We start from the raw sequence: 14272 nt of genomic DNA, 5'->3' as shown, positions 1-14272 counted from the left end.
GACCCTTGATTAAACCTTTCAATCCTAGCCATCCATTGCTCCATTTTTCCTATAAATAGAGCCCATTCCTTCATAATCCAGATCCTGAAAACTTGTAAGCATTTAGACTATAGCCATTTTAGAGAGCATTTTAGCATAAACAATCTAAATCTTGTCTTTTTGGTAAAACACATCATTTTAGCATTAAAATAGCTTTTCATTTCATGTTTGGAGCTATTCTACAATCTCAATCCTCCATAAGCATCCATAGTGCAAAAAGCTGCTGAGAGCTACACTATTTTGGAACTTGGAGAGAAGAGGAACAAGGGAGAAGGAGCTAATCTCATGCTAAGAGATAGTTGGAGATGTCTCATTGTCTTACTTCTTTAGTTAGATTCATTAGTATGTGTTTTTAGTATCTCTCTTGGAATGCCTTCGTATGTTTTAGTTTTTGATTGACTAACTCTAACATCTTGTGTGTTTTGTGTTGTTTGATCTTGAACTAACAATTGTGCCATTTAGGAGGGCATCAATATGTAACTAATGCAATATTTTAAAATGATATGCAACTAATGCAATATTTTAAAATGATATGCAACTAATGCAAGATTTAAAATGATATGCAACTAATGCAAGACTTTAAAATTATATGCAACTAATTGATCACACTCATTTTCTCGTTGTTATTCCTATGTAGTCACTTGTTTTTGCTTTGTTTTGGTTTGTCATCATTGAACTTTTGATATGTTGGAAGTTTGATACAAGCATAATGGTATAATTGAACCATAATGACCTAAGTATAACTTACATGGATTTTTATATTGCAAGACATCACAAGCATCAAGGTATAATTGAACCAAGATGACCTGAGTGTTGCTTGCATAAAATAGATATGAGTTAACCATTTGTATGTGAAAAGTGGAACAATATATTCAATGATATGTTTCCAATCATGTCCCAAGACAAAATTTACACAGTACAAGGGATCGCCTCATAGACAAAAAACCAAAAAAAAGTATTAGTCTCCCTTGCAATTTTCTCTAGCTCGATGCATCGTTGAGAAATTCAGGAGATCTTAATGATTCAAAAATTTTGAAGTGCAAAATAATCAAAAATTTATGCGAGATGCAAAGAAATTATAATTTATAAAATCATCCATCATGTGTGTGTTGAAGTTGTTAATCAGATTAGTGTTTAATTTTCTCTACGGATGATCTGTTGTTGATAGGATTTGTCTTGGCATCCTGTGATTCATGTTTTCTTTTTATTGGAATTCTTGAAGTCATAGGAACACTACTGCTAACTGTAGATACTGATTGATGTGGATATTTACATGGATTACCAAGCCATGGTAGGATATAATGAACTGATCTTCAGATAAGCAAGGAGAGTGACTACGCTAATTATGTCTGGGATAATGTTGTGTAAAAAGCATTGGGGGATGGCCATTAGCTTTGACTATGGATGCAAAATATATGAGTAATGACAGATAGAGGAGAAGTTCCCTTACAAATATGGCCTGTTACAAGGTTTTCACCACTTGTTTTTATTGCACCTTTTTGTTGTTTTTTAGATTTTTTTGTTTGTATTTTTCTGATTTTTTTTTTTTTTTGTATTTTTCAATTTTTGCGTGCATTAGACCACTCAAGTATAGAATTTTGTCAGATGAATATTTTTGGTTGGTTCTTCGAGTACATCTCCTTCTGAATTTGTTAGTTGATAAGTGCCTGATCCATAGGTTGAGATGATGACATAGGGACCTAACTAGTTAGGTTTAAACTTCCCCTTCTTTTCTCGATCCTGTTGATTTCTAGGATTTTCTCTGAGTACAAGATCACCGACTTTAAAAATCCTAGGGAAGACTTTGTGTTTGTAGCTTCTGCACATGCATTGTTGGTATGCTCTGAGATGATCATAGGCATGTTGTCACTTTTCATCCAGAAGCTCTAGTTCTTGTAATCTGTTGACCCGATACTCCTCATCTGGTATGAGGCCTTTTAAAGATACTTTGAGTGATGGAATTTCTACCTCAAGGGATAAAATTGCTTCTAACCCATACACCAATGAATATTGTGTAGCTCCTATAGGTGTCCTGATGCTAGTTCTATATACCCAGAGTGTCGCATTAAGTTGTACATGCCAATCCTTACCCGCATCATTTACTGTCTTCTTTAGGATTTTCAAGATTGTTTTATTTGATGCCTCTACTTGACCATTCCCCTGTGGGTAGTAAGGTGTAGAGAAATGATGTTGGATTTTGAATTTCTCACATAGTTCTTGCACATCCTAATTTTTTAAGGGACGCCCGTTGTCTGTTATAATAGAATTGGGAATGCCATATATTTAGATAATTAAGAATAAATTATGCAATTTGTTTTCCAGTTACCGTGGTCAGTGCGACTGCTTCAATTCATTTTGTGAAATACTCTATTACAGTGATAATGAACTTGTGTCCATTTGAAGAGGAAGGATAGATTTTCCCTACTAAATCAAGTCCCCACTGACAGAAAGGCCAAGATGTTGGAAGTGGCTACAACTCCTGTGTTGGTGCATGAATAAGATTACCATGGAGTGTCACTTAGGACATTTGTCTGCAAATTGATAAGTCTTTATCGATTGTCGGCTAGTCATATCCCATTCTCAAAAAAAATTTAGTGAGAGTAGGACTTGTTGAATGCATGCCATAGATACCCTCCTGAAGCTTGTGTAAAGTAGAGTCAGATTCATTACGATCAAGACAACAAAGAAGAGTACCATCTAGACCTCGACAGTAAAGGGTATCAGTGGTTAGGGTATAATGGGTAGCTTGTCAAATAAAGTTGCATTTTTTATTATGAGATAGGTCAATGGGTAGGGTATTGGTTTTAAGGTACTCATAGATTTTCCTGTATAAAGGAGAGTCAGAACCGATTAAGGGATAGATAACATGGGATGCAGGATTGTCATAGGCTAGGGAAAATAGTTGATCTACTAGGAACTCATAACAACTCTATTGCTTTGGAATTTGTAACAGTGAAGTGATAGTAGCCATTGTATTGACCGCTATGTTGTCCAGCCTTGGTATTTTCTTGAAGGTGATGTGTACAAAGTACTATTTGAAGTCATCCACCATTCTTTTGTATGGCAACAACTTGTCATCCTTTGTCTGATATTCATTGTTGATTTGATTTATAACCAATTGGGAATCTCCATAGACTTTCAATTCTATAATTCTCCATTCTACAACCATTTTGATTCCTATGACTAGGGCTTCATACTCAGCGATGTTATTGGTGCATGAAAACATGAGTCTATATGATCTTGGAAAGGTGTGCCCTTCAGGAGTGACGAACAAGATATCGGCACTTGAGCCATGTTGAGTGTAGGAACCATCAAAGTACAGGGTCCATTGCTTGAGCGTAATAGTAAGGACATCCCTATCAAGAAATTCTAGCTTCATTGGTTGCTTATCTGGTAGTGGTGCCTCAGCTAATTGATCTACAATTACTTGTCCCTTGATAGGTCGACGCTCTATGTATTGGATATCAAACTCACTGACAATCATGACCCATTTAGCTAATCTGCCTGTAAGAGCTGCTTTGCTGAGTAAATACTTGAGAGAATCAATCTTTGCTACTAGCTTGATTGTGTGAGCTAGCATGTAATGTGAGAAATTTTGAGAGGCAAATACCACAACAAGAAAAGATTTCTCAATGAATGTGTAATTCAGCTCATATCCATTTAATGTTTTGCTGATGTAATAGATAGATCATTCCTTGCCTTCTTGATCTTCTTGCGCTAACAATGCCCCCAATGATATGTTCATTGTTGATATGTAGAGAATGAGTGGTTTCTCTGCTATTGGTGGTACCAGAATTGGTGGGTTCATTATATATTGCTTGATTTGATAGAATGATTCTACACACTTGGCTTCCCATCTGAATGGTTTGTTCTTATGTAGAAGATGATTGAATGGTATAATTTTATCTACTAGTTGGGCTATGAATCACCTGATTGACTATAGTCATCCTTGTAGAGATCTAAGTTGACTAATGTTCTTGGGAGGTAGCATCTCCATGATGGCCCACACCTTCGCTGGATCTACTTCAATGCCCACACAATATAGCCTAATAATTTGTCTGATGTCACCTCGAAGACACACTTCTTAGGGTTTAGCCTGACTTGGAATTGCTCCAATCTATGAAAGATTTTATCCAATATGCCCATATGTTCTGCCCAAGTGAATGACTTAGCCAGTAAATCATCTACATAGTCTTCCATGAAGGTATGCAAAATATCATGAAAGATTGTCATCATTTCTCTTTGATAAGTTGCCCCAGCATTCCTCAAACTAAAAGGCATGATGTTCCAACAATATCTTCCCCAAGGAAATGTGAATGTTGTCTTGTCTTGATCCTCCGGTGCAATTTTTTATTTGATTATAACCAAAGAAACCATCCATTAATGAGAGCATTGCATAGCCAACTATGAGATCCATAATTATGTCGGTGCTGGGCAAAGGAAAGTCATTCTTTGGACAAGCTTTGTTGACATCTCTAAAATCTATGCATATTCTGATGCTTCCATCTGGTTTTGAAACTGGTACAATTTTTGAAATCCATTCAGCATAGTCTATAGGTCGAATGATTCCGATGTCTAATAACTTCTTTAGTTCAACTTTGACCATTAATACTACATGCGGATTCATCTTTCTTAACTTTTATTTGGCTGGCTTAGCTCTTGGAGCAATAGATAAATGATGCATGATTAAGTTTGGATCTATTCTGGGCATATCAGCATAGGACCAAGCAAAATTGATTTTTTTCTCTATGAAGAATCGGATAAACTGGTTTTTCTTCTTCTGGTAGTGATTCAGCTAGGTGTATGTTTTTAGCTGCTTCCTCTATACCAATGTTGATTGATTGAGTGGGCTCAATCAATATAGGTGATCACTCTTGATATTGTTCAGGAAGAGTGTCAAGTCTCCCATCCTTAGGTACCTTAAAAAGGTTTTCACCCTCAGTTGCATCCTTTATTTTGACTTTTTTGTGATCTAGTGCTGCCATTGACTGGTTTTCAACATCAGATCCTTTATTTCTTTCATTTTTGCGACTGAGAGACTTGGAACCCTCCTGATTGCATATATTGTTATTTTGTTCGCTGATAGAACCTATTTTTGGGTTCAGACTAAATAGGTAATGGATAATGGTTTCGTCACCTAGGAAAATAGGTATTTCATGGTGTTCAGGTTCATCCTAGTCTATGAAATTAGTAAATACGAGTGGTAAAGAGTCATTTGGTGGGTCAAGGTTGGTTGTGGTAAGTATCATGATAGAGGTATCATTAAGGTTGTTTGGGATATTGTAAAGGTCTTTGATGGTATCATCTTCTGTGTAGACTTGCTCATAGTGTCGCTGCTCATTTTCCTTAGCTTCGTAGATATGTTGTGGACCAAATTCAAAAAATCTAGACTCTCTGCCTTGTCCTTCCTGAGAAAGGGGTGTATGAACACACCTTAAGGGATATCTTAAGTAGCATTTGAATAGGTCCCCCATTCATAGTCATTAGAATCAGTTTCAGAAGTACTGTCCCAGAATATTTTAATGTTGTGGATAGGTATGTTGTAGGGTGAGAAGAGATCACTAATAATTGATACTATTCTTGTAGTTTTTTCTGATTCTGAATCAGAGCCTTCTTGTACTCTTTGCATTTGTTCATATATTGTTTCTCCTTAGGGAGTAGTGATTTCTTCAGGCTATGATTTTGCCTTATTTTGAATAGGTTCCTGAACATGGTGTACTTCCTCATAAGTTGTTTCTTCCTTTTGAATGATTGGCTCCTCTTGTTATTTCTCTTTTTCCTGGTGCTCTCGCTCTTTCCTTATTGTTTATGTTGCTTGGTGTAGTGCCTTTTGCCATTAATCCTTGTTGTATTTCTTCTTTGCTTTTTGTAGTCACATAAATCTATCCATTTCATTAAATGAATATTTACTATTTATTTGATTAACAAACCTTTAATAATCAATTAACTAAATTAATATTTAATTAATCCATCCTCAACCATTCTCCTATTAATTAAATAAATTATTCAATTTATTTTCAATTAATTCATTAAACCAGATTCTAAATCAATTAAATGAATAAATCATATTTATTTAATTTAACTTCTTTCTTCTTCTAAATAAAAAATTTAAACATTTATTTAAATCCCTAAACTACCCCCCCCCCCCACTTGCATTCTCCTACAAATGCAAGTTGCAACCACAATTGAAATAAATTAATTTTATTTTAATTAAAATCATATTTTTCCTCACCAACCAAACCCACTTGCAATCCTAAATCCCCTTCTAAGCTCTTCTAACCACTTTCTAAATTCTTCTAAACCATTCTTAATTAGCCTAATCCATTTCCTAAATATTGTCACATTCCTAAGCAACTTGAAGTCACTTCTCAAAGCCTCCAAAGTTTTTGAAAAGCATTTAATGCTTTATGTGTTAAACAAGCTAACCCCTAAAGTCTTCCAAACAACTAATGGCTCTTACATGACCATTAATGGCTCTTACATAACAATTTAGGGTTAACTCAACTCACCCACATGGTTAGAGACTTTCCCTCTAACTCAACCCCGATGTAACCCATGTGTCTCCTCAAGCATTTATTGCTTAGACCATGGTTATCCTCACTAACTCTTGCACAAGAGTTTATCCATTGGATAAAGGCAATTATTCCTTGAATAATGAATTTATTCATTCAACTCAACATTAACCTTACCTCCCAAGTTAACCCCCAGGTCATCTCAAGCATTTAATACTTCTTCCCTCTCCCCTCGACCCATCTCATATTGACATTTTTCATCCTCGGATTGGGTTGAAAGACCTCACATGGATCATAAACCTCTCAATCCTTACCCTTGATGAGATTACTCAATCTCAACTCTCCATTGTTCCATTTTACCTATAAAAATAGAGCTCATTTCTTCATAATCCACATCTTGAAATCTTGTATGCATCTAACTTATAGTCAATTTGAGAGATCATTTAGGAACATAATTTACTATTGTTATTTTGGTTAAATATTAACATTAGCTAATTAGATAATATCTCATTTTAGCTTTGTTTACATTTGCATTTAGCATAAACAATCATTTTTCAATCTTGAATCTCCATAAGACATCTAGAATAGTGCAAAAAGCTACTGAGAGCTACACTCATTTGGAAACTTGGATAGGAGAGAAACAAGGGAGGAGCCACTATGAATGTCTTGTTCAGCATTTGGAGGAGTTTAGTTAATCTCTTTTGTCTTTGCATGCTTTCCATTTCATATTTAGTATCTCTCTTGATATGCTTGCTTAGGATAGTCTTGTTTGTAATTTCTTATGCTAAAACTGGCGTTTGAATTGTCTGTCTTGTGTTATTTGTGCCTCTCCTAACATTCCTTTTTATAGAGCATCATTTGGTGAACCTGGCGGGAATCGAACACACAACCTTCTGATCTAAAAATCGAGAACTACTAACTTTTTTTTTGTTTAAATTGACACACATGCAGCGCTTTAGCACCATTGTTCATGCTCTAGCGTCTTTCAAAGTTGGTAATTTAGCGCTATTATTCCTAATAATGGCGCTATTGTCTTCCAAGTAGCGCTATTGTCCTTCTTATAGCATTACTAACCATTAAATAGCACGATTGTGTCTAGTTTGAGCGCTTTTGCGCTCTCTATTTGACAGAATTTATTCTATTTAAACAAAGTCTGTTAGCACAATAATTGCTCTTATAGCGCTTTTGCGCTTCTTTTAGCATGTTTGTCTATTATTTAGCGCTTTCGTGTTAAATAGCACTTTTGTTTTCACACAGAGTAGCGCTATTGTAACACAGAGTTGTAAAAATGACTTTTGTAACCGAAAAATCAAAATCTAGGCTTGTAGAAGCCCCCCCAAAACTTCATTTTTTATTTTGACTAATTGCTTGTCTTTTGTGTAGATTGTTAAATTAGATTAGAAAGTAAATTTATGTTTTCACTAACTTTTCGAAGTTGACTTAAAATGAATTCACTTTCTATTTTAGCTTAAATAAACTTCACATTTTCTTTTGGGGTATTAAAAGAATCACATATTTTGTTTGGGCTTATAAAAGGAACCTCACTTGTCAAGTTAAAAAGAACTAGAAACTCAAACCCAACAAAAATTATTTTTGCAATTTAGAGATCATTGTATTTTGGTGCTTAAAATCAACATGACAATTTTATTTCTTGAATCAAACTAAAAATCACAATCAACATTTCATTTTAGGAAAGTTTAAAAAGAACAAACCATTTGTCCCTTCAAGTTCAAAGTGATTTACTTCAAGCAAACATGTTTCAAATTCAGTTGACCAAGAATTTCAAGTTCATAGATTACATAACATTTTGCCTTGAAAGTTAAAAAGAACACCATGATTGTTGGAGCAACATCTCCAAATAGTTAGATCACATTGCTATAAACTTGGTTAAAAAGAACAAGTGTTTTCAATGATTGGCACACTTGTGCAAATATTTGTCAAGCGGTCCTACTTCTAATACACTCTATCATATCCCTTGGCTTTCGTGGTCCTAGGTGCAAGAGAAAAGTGTTAGTAACACTCAAAGTTTTATCTTTTTAAGAGACGTCTACCAAGAGACACATCACTCTTGGAAATGACCTCGCGTGGTAAATCCTTCAAGCTGCTATAGAAATTAGGTGTGAGTGAAAGTTGTAGCCTTGGATATAGTTGTTCCTACAGTGTAACTTGCCAAAATGATATATGGGCCCCACCACAAGTTACAAGGCTCTTAAGTGAGTCACTGCAAAATGAACTTATGTCCAAAAACATTGAACATTACTAGACACCTTTTTATATAGAATCCCACCTGTTCTATTGATTAAGGATATTTGTGAGAAGTTAAGTGCAAGAGCATAGATGGTTTTGCTCCCAAGATACTCACCATGCCTATTTCCTTGAGTAGAAACATAGCTTTTTGAAAGCCTACTTGTAGCTTGATAAAAGTGGTGACTCCCCCATCATAGGGATCATTCATTTGTTACGCTCATGCAAGACTTAGTATATCAGATCCTTACCTGCCACAATGAGATTCATAAGGTATGTAGTACCAAAGTTGAAGAAATATCAAGATGTGGGCTGAAATTATCGCAACTGGCCAATTGACCTTAGGGATAAAAAGTACTTGACTTGTCTTTGTATTATGTTAGATTAGTAGATATTTGATGCGACTTCAAGGTTTGGAAACACCCAAAATACATTTGTAAAAAGGGTCCAAGTTCATGATTGGGTTAATCTAGACCCACACCTATTTGTGCCTTTTTGAGGCAACATTATTGTGCTTGTGTGCTTGCTCTGTTTTCTTGTCAAAGAAATTCAAAACCCAATATTCATGCAAACACTAATTTTCCATCAACATTTGACCAACAAACATCAAACAAAGTGCAAACCAGATATCAAATTATATGACCATCCTTCAAATCTTGAGAAAGAGGAATCTTCATCAACATATCAACTTGAAGAAAAGACCATTAAGCTCAAAGGCTTTCATCAAAAGAAGGAAATTTTTCTATCTCAATAGAAATTTTTTTTATCTCACACAGAACCTTCTTGCATCATATGCGTCTATATCTTCAAGGAAAATCCAATGAGTTTGACAAAGAGCCCTTAAGAAATAGAGCTTTCACACAATACAGGGATTTAAGTTTTCACAAAAATAAAGGAGGCAAAATCAACCCTACTTTCTTTCCAAACATTTGCATTACATATAACATAGCTCAAGAAGAACCACCAACCTCTGAGCAAGAAGAGGAAAAATTTATCCCATTTATTACACAAGTTTTTATTGAAGTTCATATTCTATCCACTTTCACATTCATACATCATCAATCCATTTCAAACTCTCAAAACATAAAAATGTCTTGTCCTAAGTTCTTTTTAGATATTGCTTAAATCAAAACAACACATCACTTTTTAGAGTGTCTCTACATCTAGGATAAACTCATCCTAAGAGGCATTTCTATGCAGGTTAAAACTAGTCTATGAGTGCATCTTCTCATTACTAGGTAGCTTGGTTTGTAACACATATCAGACCTTGTTATACCTTATCATATCAACATTGTTGACAATACAAAGAGAAATTCATAAAAGGACTTTGATAACATCAAACCTTCAGTGTTAAAGATCCATCTTCAAAACACTTCACAAATCATTTTATCTTTTAGTTCATCACCAACTCATAATCAATTTCACCAAACTTCAAAAACAACTTTAAAAAAAATGGCTCACACTAGATCAAGAACCAAATAGCTAGAGATCAAAGAAGAGGAAGATGAAAATCTCAATGACTTTCAAGAATCCATTGGAGAAGGTCCCAATGATGAAGATCCTAGTACTCCAACTCCTTGAACAATAGAAAGAGCACAACACAATGCCAGATTCAATTGACTTTTCGATGAAATCCTCAAAAACAAAGCGGATGCTTACTTTTTGAGACTTTCTCGAGAGGGAGATAAACTACCCTCTGATTTTGATACCGTGCAAATACGACAAACATTAGAAAACCATAGCCATAATGAGGGTGAAAGAGGTTGAGATAACTACAGATATGACCTTCATCAAGGGAATCCTCCCCCACATCCTCCTCCTAATGACATAGACATGTTGAGGCAACAAGTCGAGAATCTAGCCCAACAACTCCACAGTGGTGTGAAGACTCGATTTTCACTTAATGATATTTGTCCCTATCCCTTTGATAGGAATCTACATATACCACCTTTTCCGCGAGGGTTTGAAACACCTAAGTTTGAAAATTATTGGAGAAAAGGAGACCCTAGAGATCATGTCAGGGAATTTCACTCAGCTTGCCTAGAAGTGGCATATGATGACACATATCTAATGTGCCTCTTTCCATAGAGTTTGGGAAGGACAACCACACAATGGTTTTCTCGATTGACAGGCGACATTATGACATTCAAATAACTGGTCCAAAAGTTCATCACACATTATTCACAGAATATAGAATGCGATGTTACCATGGCAAATCTGTGCAATACCAAACAAAAGCCAGGGGAGCTATTTTCAGCTTTCCTGCAATGGTGGAGACAACAGTCTAGCGGACATTCTCTTCATCTGTCTGAATGAGAGATACTGTAAATATTTATTTCCAACTTGAGTGATGAAATGGAATTCCACCTAGACATGAAGGGAACATAATCCTTTGAAGACATGATCACCCAAATGTGAAAGGGCCCTTATCAAGAAAGGACTTATCAAGATATACAATGAACCAAAAGATGGCCCTTGCCCACATTTTAACAGTGATAAACCCAACTTCTAGAACAAGAACAAAAACATTGTCAATGACGGGGTCGTAGATGCAAGGACCAAAAAAAGTGCACAACCTGTGGTCTAATTTGCAGGGCAAAATCCCCCTCCTAAAAACAACATGGTTTCTTCTCCACAAAATCAAGGTCGCAATGCACCGCAAGAGGAACCAAGACATTGACAACAAAATTATAAACCAAAACGTACATACACACCCTTAGGGGAACCCATCGAAATGGTATTGCATCAATTGGTCTCTTCAAATCTAGTGACCTTACCAAAGACATCTAACTACGAACCTCAAGTCAAACCTCCATGGTGGAGAGATAATGAACATTGCGAATTCCACCAAGGGAAAGGACATAAAACAAGTAACTGCTATAGACTAAAAGATCTTATTCAGGATCTTATTAACCAAGGAGAGATTGAAATCAAAAGACATGACCCAAAAACCTCCAATAATGATCATCTCATGTTTAAGAATCTACTTCCATCACAAGATCAAAGGAGTCCTTCCACTTCAGGATGAAACACAGATACCATTGATTATACACGAGCTATCTATAACTATATCGTGAATCACCTATATGATGTAGATGAACAAATTGAAACCATCACCATCAAAAACTCACATCCTGAATGGAATGTTATTATGCATCGCAACAAGCTCACCATAAAAGAAGCTCCACAAGGATCATCACCCATCCCTAAGTAGTATAACCTTGTGGAACAGTTAAATAAAACAACTGCACTTATATCCATCTTAGAGCTTTTGCGCCTATCCCCGTCTCATAAAATAATCTTGGATCAAGCTCTCCAAGAAGCATCAGTCCCTGCCAATCTTAATACAGATCAATTTCAAGCTATGGTTGGTAATCTAAGGTCATCACCATGTCTCACTTTTTCTAAAAGTGATAATACATCATTTCAACAGCCTCATAACACCTCACTCCATATTGAAGGATTTGTAAACCAACACATGATCAAGTGAGTCTTGATTGACAATGGTGTCGATCCAAATATATGTACATTATAGTTGGTCACAACATTAGGATATGCAGTAGAATCAATGGATCCCTGCAAAAAGATAACCATAAAATCCTATGATGATGCAAAGCATTCTTCAAAAGGAGCAGTTGTGTTACCAATTCGAGTGGGCCCAATGGTGAAGCACATCATCTGTCAAGTTTTGGACCTTCCTCTGCCATATAATCTATTGTTAGGAAGACCTTGGATTCACACCATGCAAGTCATTCAATCTACCTATCATCAATATATCAATTGTCCACATAACAGTGTAGAAATCACAATCCTGGGCAATGAAAATCCATTTGCATATTGTAACAATATTAACCATCAACCAGAGATCATCATTTCTAGAAACAGAGAAGCCATTCCATCCACATCATATGTAAGTCCAACTTCTCTTTCTAGTTCAATCACCCCTATACCAAAGAAAGAGAAGCTAAAAATGAAAATGGCAGAAGAAGGACCTGGGGAATATAATCTAAGCCAACTCTTTTGTGTTGGGTAGGTACCCACTTCTCCTAAAACTTATAGCAAACCTCAAAGGTTACTTCAACCACCACTGGTAAAGCCAACTTGCACTTTGACGCCTTTTATCCTTGTAAAAAGTCAGGAAGAGGAGACCAAAGATGAGGACCTATCAAAATGGATCTATAAAGACCCTATCACCATGGAAATTCCACGGGCTAAGCTTCCTACAAATCAAAATGGAAAAGGCCTTACCATTATGCAAAGAATGGGCTATGATGGTGAGAGTGCTTTGGGACCTTGTAATAAAGGATGACATGAGCCGTTGCAGCCTAAATTAAAGCCCAAAGATAACACTGGATTAGGTTTTCAAAATGAAGTTCATCCTAAACTCAAATTCAAAGGAAATCCAAGCAACCCTCCATATTAACCTAATACTCTAAAGAGGACACCTTTAATTATATTAGCAATGCCAACAAAACCAACAGCACCAATAACACTGAGAATCCCATCAATACCATCCACATCACTACTCGCACTGCTAAAAATACCTTGAAAGTCCATAATCCCACTAGCAGCACCATTAATATTTCCTACAACACTGATAATCTTACCTACAACACCAATCATCTCACCAATCAAACCCACAACACCATCAGCAGCGGCAACTGCATCAACAACACCATTAGCAATATTTGTACCCCTAGAAACATCAACAGAACTGGTAGACCCACTAGCAACATCAGTGGCACCCACAGTACCAGTAATTCCATCACCAGCAGTACATCAGTGAATTACAACTGCAGTGTTCAACTCAAAAGATATCCCAATTTGGTATAGTAATCAGATACTAGAAAGAGACTCAGAAACTAACTCACATGAGTGGGAATTTGATTCCATACATCTCAATACTTCAAATGAGGAAGACACATCACCACCTCCACCTCACAAAGAAATCCTTGTTTACGGAGAAGCATAGATTAAAACCTATTGGGTTCCTAAATTGGAAGCACCTTTCACAGACCCTACGTCACATCCTACACCTGATTCTGACAAGGAGAGTACCATCAACGACCTTCACCACAATGTCTCAACCCTCACTAACACATCCCATGAACTTAACTTAATCAATGAGGTAATGCCCATTATCCATCATGAACTCATCAAATGGAACCAACCTAATCCCCCATGCCTTGACTAGTTCCAAAACGATGAGGCAATCATTGACTTTTTGGAACTATAGGATAACATACCAAGTGGAGCTCACAAAGCAAGATTTGCCATGAAACTTAATAGCGTAGCATACTTTGGGGCAGATGCCAAACCTTTCAACTACAAAAACATCACAATGAAACATGGATCCTCCAGTGAAAACCACACAGTGGCACTTGTTAATCCCAAAAAAGTAAAAATAAAGAGTGTATCTGACAGTGAAAACCTTTCCAAGGTGCCTGAGGATGAAAGGTTTGACATCCTCCCCTCTA

This window comes from Cryptomeria japonica, chromosome 7, assembly GCF_030272615.1.
Source record: "Cryptomeria japonica chromosome 7, Sugi_1.0, whole genome shotgun sequence".
Taxonomy (NCBI): Eukaryota; Viridiplantae; Streptophyta; class Pinopsida; order Cupressales; family Cupressaceae; genus Cryptomeria; species Cryptomeria japonica.
The sequence above is the reverse complement of the archived record's forward strand: the minus strand, read 5'-3'. Positions refer to the sequence as shown.